Here is a 6,476-nt window from a genome sequence, read left to right on the forward strand (position 1 = left end):
GAACAATATTTTAGAAATGAAGTCATGGAAATATCATACTTTTATTAACCCTTTCCCTGCCAAAACGCTTCAGGGAAAGCACAAAACAGGCTGGAACCGGCACTAAAGAAGTGTTAGTGCCACAAAAAACTGTGGGAAGCATTAAAGACAAAGTGGTCTGGAGTAGGGTTACCAATAGTTCTGGAGAAAAATGCCCCTTTAATAGAGGAAATGGGCAGTTGAAGCTTTTCATGATATGGAATGGCCTGGAGACACTTAAGGACAGGATATAAGTTTATACAAATATCAGAGGTATCCTTCTTCACAGAAAAACTAAACATGGAGGTTGCAGTCCATTCAAACTAGACATCATTTCTTCCACTTGCTCAGAAACTGTTTGAAATATGGGGTTGCCAAGTTCCATAAAAATATAGAGATGATCTATGGGTGAGTTTTGGAAAGGATAGTTTGCCAGATTTTCTGGAGGGGAGAACAATGGAGAATTGGATCGGAACAGCAGGCAGCAGGGTTTTCTGCAGTAGCTCAGGGCTGAAAATGCGCCCAGACCATGTTTTCAGCTCTCCCCCCCCCACCCCCACGCCTGGAGGTAGCCATGAAAACATGGCTTAGAGCCAATAGGGGTCGCCTGTCTAGAGGCTCCAACTAACAATCAAAAGAGATGTCCTATTAATATATATAATCAACCAAACAAAGGAAACTGCTTTAATTATTGCTCCCCATAGACCAATTCAGTCAGTGGGTCAAAATGAAGGTGCGTGCAACAATGATGGAAAAGGGGTGTGTGTGTGTGTGTGTGTGTGTGTGTGTGAGTGAGTGAGAGAGAGAGAGAGAGAGAGAGAGAGAACATTGAACAGTGGGTGAATGTGAACAAAACCAGTGATGCAAAATTGATGTCACTTTGGTTGGAAAGCTGCATGAAGCATCAGTATTTGAAGAGGGATTTGACTAAAGCATCAGTAGGTGCTTGGAGAGACAGTTCAAGCATACAGGGGAGAACAGCAGAGCCGATCTGAGAAGCAGGAGACTGGGTAAGGTTGCCAACCTCCAGGTGAGGCCTGGAGTTCTCCTTGAATTACAGCTGACCTCTAGATCAATTGCCCTAGGGGAAATGGCTGCTTTGGAGGGGTGGACTTTATGACATCATACCCCACTGAGGTTCCTTCCCTTCCTAAACCATGCCCTCCTCAGATTCCACCCCTCCTCAGGTTCCACCCCCAAATCACCAGGTACACGCAGGAGTCAGCAACCGTACAACTGGCGACACTGAGGATGGTGGAGCAGCAAATGTCACAAGCTAGAATATAACAGATAAGGGGCTTCTAAGCAGGGGTCGGTTTGCCAGGAGAATATTTCCCACGGGATGGTGACCTGGGGTACAACTTCTCCACAGTGCCCAGGCAGCCAGCAGTGCCAATAAGGCTACCTAGGCAAGAATCAGCCAGTGCTATAGTGGTGCAGAAAAGCCTGGTGCTGCAGCTGCTGCCTGTCTTCCTCACCTGGCTTGTCTTTGCCTCACTTGACCTATCAGTGATCACCCTTGATCAGACGTACCAGCCACAGATGACCAATGATGAGGCAAGAGAGGCAAGGATGAGCCAAGGGAGAAAGGCAGCAATAGTCTTTGGCTTCACTGTGGTGCTGGCTGCTGCTGCTGGCTTGTACTTGCATATTAGCCCATTAGCTGGTGAACCTCCACCAGATGAGGCAGTGTTGCTGAAAGAGGGATGAGACCGGTGGAGGTGAAGAGCCATTTTCCATGTCTGTTTTGGCAACCCTGTCCACTCCTTTTGCTAAGTCATAAAGATGATCCATTTCAGTCTGACTGTTGCCCCATCATGGCAGACAAACATCATTGGTTGCCTTGATGAATGGTCTACACTGGTCCTCTGACTGCGAGACTGCATCCCTGTTTTTCTGAAGTTCTCAGTGCCTTTTGATATTGTTGACAATGCCATCCTGTGACAGCACAGCATTCATATTTGCTAACACTGTTACATGGAACCAAGTACTTGGGCCATATGGAAATGTATATCCCAAAGACAGCACTATCCACCACTCAGCCACAAAGATGTAAGTAGATGACATACTCAAATGGGGTCATCTTCACCCACTGCTTTGCAAACTGTGGGTTGGTGACCCCCAAAATGGACCCAGGTCATCCATGGCAGAATTCAGCACTCTAGAGGCAAGGTTTGGCATTTTTAATGCCCCCCGCCCCCCCGTCGCATATGCAGAAGAATAAAGCTTCTTACATACGCAAAGGACAAAGGCATTCAGGCTTTACAGCCATAGAGACATGGCTGCTTTCTCCTCCCTTCCCCCGTGATATCTGAAGAAGGCCCTGTTCAGATGAGCAAAGCTGCCGTGGTGGCACATAGGGGAAGAGGTGGTCCTGCAGATATGAGGGGCCAAGGCCATGTGCTAGTCGAAACCTTGAACTGAGCCTGGTAACTGATGGGTAGCTAGTGAAGTGACTGCAGAATGGGAGTAATATGCATGCTCTGCCTAGCTCCTACTAGTAAATGAGCTGCAGTATTCTGCAGCAGCTGGAGTCTCCTATACAGAGTGCATTACAGTAGTTTAGTCTTAATGTTACCATGGTGGGAATCCAGGTGGCCAGATTGGCTGTGTCAAGGTTGGCTAGTCTGTGTCCAGGTGGATGCCAGCCTTCCTAGAGATCTCCACAAATTACAGCTGATCTCCAATTGACAGATTTTGACATCCTCAGAGACTTGGAGGCTTCTTGGGCTGGCCTATCTGAAATTATACTCCACTTAGGTTCCACTTGACAATAGATGCCAACCCACCTAGAGATCTCCCAGAATTACAAATGACTTTCAAATGACAGATTGTAATTATCTCAAACAGAATGGTGGCTTTGGAGAGTGGCTTCTGTGGAATTATATCCCACTGAGGACCCTCCATATCAGGGTTGCTACACCTGGAGATCTCCTGTTTCAACTGAACTCCATATAACCTATTTTACCAACGTAAATTGGAGACAATGGTGGCATTGGCTATTGGCAACTGCGGTGTTTGAAACACCTCCTTAGAGTAGTTGCTAACCCGCCCAGAGATCTCCAAGGACTACCAATGACCTCCAAAGGAGAGATTTTAAAACTCTCTCTGACAGCAGATGTTTTGGAGAGTAGCCTCTTTGTCACTATACCCACAGAGGCCCTTCCATAGTAGGGTTGCCACACCTCCACGTGGCACGAGGAGATCTATTTCCATTACAACTGAACTCCATATGGCGACATTATCTGTCTTGGAGACAATGATGTCAGTGGAGGTCAGTGCTTGTGGCATTATACCTCTCCAAAGCTCATCTCACTGTGCTTCCTAATATCCAGCTGGTACCTTCCCACCCTTAATTTAAACCCATTATTGTGAGTCTTATCCTGTGCTGCCAACAGGAACAGCTCCCTGCCCTCCTCTAAATGACAGCCTTTCAAATACTTAAAGAGAGCAATCGTGTCCCCCATGACATCTTGCAGTTTGGATGTTATGCTTCTGTTGATACACCCCAAGATTGCATTAGCCTTTTTTGTTGCTGCATCACACTGGCTGCTCATATTTAACTTATGTTCCATCCGAACCCCAGGATCTTGTACACACATACTGCTACCCAGAAGTGTATCCCCCATCCAGTATGTGTGTTCCTCGTTTTTGCTATCCAGATGTAGAACTCAGCACTTACCCTTGTTAAATTGCATCTTGTTCACATCCACCCACTTTTCCAGTGTGTTCAGATTTCATTGAATATTATCTCTATCTACTGGTGTGTTTGCTGCTTCTCTCAATGTGGTGTCATCTGCAAATTTAATGAGTAGCCCCTCCACACCCTCATCCAGATTATTTATAAAAATAATGAAAAATATTGGACCCAGAACCGAGCCCTGTGGCACCCCACTGGACACCTCCCTCCATTCTGATGGCTACGCAGGTCCATTAGGCCCTCTCTGCCAGCAACAAGGCAGGAGTTGCACTGGGACAGGGCACTGCATGGAGCCTACCCAATCATTTGCCAGCCAGCCATAACTAGTTAGTTCATCTCAGCTGGCTGGTTCAGTGGGCAGGTGAGTATCATACAGTGGCCCATCTGCCTCTATATTCTAGTCCAGCTCTGAGTCCTGTTTCATCTTAGCTGCCTGGCTGGCTCAGCAAGTGAGCAGGTGTATCACAACTCCTTCTGGTCCTCACCTTGCATCAGGGGCACAGCAGCTCCGGAGCAGTTGCTGCCCCCCTCTTCCCCAGCACAGAGTGTTTGAGTTCTCCAGAACTCATAATCAGGCTGGATATTAGAAACAAAAGAAAGCTGGGGCACATGTCTTTCAGGCCATAGTATTTTTTTTTAATAAAATTTTTATTGGATTAGACATATTATTATTCCATATTACATTCAATTCCCCTATTTCCTAATTCTAACCCCCTCCCTTCCCCCCCTTTTTGTTGACTTCCAACAGTTTTCCAACCCTTTGTCCCTTTTCCCTTACTCATTTTAAATTCATTCTGTCTAACTAACATATACATTCAATTTCTTCTAAACTTATCTCTCTACCACTGTATTCTCTTATTTACTTACATTAACATAATAATAAGAATAATAACTAAACAATATCTTTCTTCTAATCATAATTCTTTAACTATTTTGATACTCTGTACTCTATCTTTTGGTCCCTTCTACCGTATTAAACAAACAATTTGTCCCCTTTTGCATAATTTCAGATATTTCTATGAACAATTCATATAAGTCAACCAATTTAACTTGCACTCTATATATTACTTTTCTACGTATCTCAGCTTCGTCCTACTTTAGTTATATAATTATTTTACTTTGATCATGCAATTATACTATCATCAAAAATCATCAATCAATTTAACCCCTATATATCTTCAAACCAAATCATTCAAATTAATACATTGTACAATTACCAGAAATGATATTAGTTAGTCTATCCCTATACTTAATTACTTTCTATTGTTCTTCTATATATATATATATATATATATATATATATATATATATATATATATATATATATATATATGATAATCTAATAAAATAGCTGCTTAGAAATTCACATTTACCTCTCCACCCACCGGTAAGATCACCCCCCTCTGCATTTTATTATTTTTCAATAGTTCTCAAACTGCCACAGTTCTCCTCCCACCTCCCAATTCTTCAGTAAATATTGTTTCAGCTTCTCCCAGTCTGTGTTGAACTGTCCTGGGTCAAGATTTCTCAATTTTCTTGTCATTTTGTCCATTTCCGCCATATACAGCAATTTATATATCCAATCCTCAATTGTTGGCACTTCTTGTACTTTCCATTTTTGCGCATACAAAAGTCTGGCCGCTGCTGTCATGTAAAATAACGATGTCCTGTGTTGAGCTGGAATACCCTCCATTCCTAAATTCAGTAGCAGGAGTTCTGGGTTCTTATTAATTTGAAATTGTAAATTCTCACTTATTACTCTTATTATTTCCCCCCAGTACTGCCTTGCTACCTCGCACGTCCACCACATATGATACAAGGATCCCTCATGTTTTTTACACTTCCAGCATTTATTAGACATATTCAAATTCCCTAGCGCTATCTTCTTTGGTGTGATGTACCAACGATAAATCATTTTGTAAATGTTCTCTTTAATATTGGTGCATGTCGTAATCTTCATTGTATTCTTCCACAAGTATTCCCACGCCTCCATTGTTATTTCTTTGTTAAAGTTTATGGCCCACTTCACCATTTGCACTTTAACAGTCTCCTCCTCAGTATACCATTTCAACAGTACTTTGTATACCTTGGAGATTTCCTTCTTGTCTTCTTGTAAAAGTGTCTGCTCTAATTCCGAATTCTCCATTCTTATCCCTCCCTTTGCACAGTCCGAATTATAGAGATCTCTGATCTGTCTATACTGGAACCAATCATAATTTGTAGATAACTCGTCCTGCGTCTTTATTTTAAGTTTAAAAAATTCTATTCGTGTTATCTCCTTATATGTTAAACACTGTTGCTCATTATCGACAGTTCTCGGATCTATTACCTCATATGGAACCACCCATAAGGGGGTTCCTTCTTGTAAATAGTCTCTGTATTTTTTCCAGGTTGTATATAGGCTTCTCCGTATATAATGGTGCAAAAACATGGAGTTCGCTTTTACTTTATCATACCATAAATATGCGTGCCATCCAAATGTTTTTTTATATCCTTCTAGGGCCAATAGTTTCCGATTCTTCAGCATCATCCAATCTTTCAACCACACTAGACAAGTTGCATCATGGTATAATCTTAAATTGGGCAGTTGCATTCCGCCTCTTTCTTTTGCATCTTGTAAAACTTTCATTTTCACTCGAGGCTTCTTGCCTGCCCATACAAAGTCTGATATTTTCCTTTGCCATTTTTCAAACTGCTTGGAATCTCGGATAATTGGTATTGTCTGTAGCAAAAACATTACTCTTGGTAACACATTCAT

This window comes from Eublepharis macularius, chromosome 6, assembly GCF_028583425.1.
Source record: "Eublepharis macularius isolate TG4126 chromosome 6, MPM_Emac_v1.0, whole genome shotgun sequence".
Classification (NCBI taxonomy): Eukaryota; Metazoa; Chordata; class Lepidosauria; order Squamata; family Eublepharidae; genus Eublepharis; species Eublepharis macularius.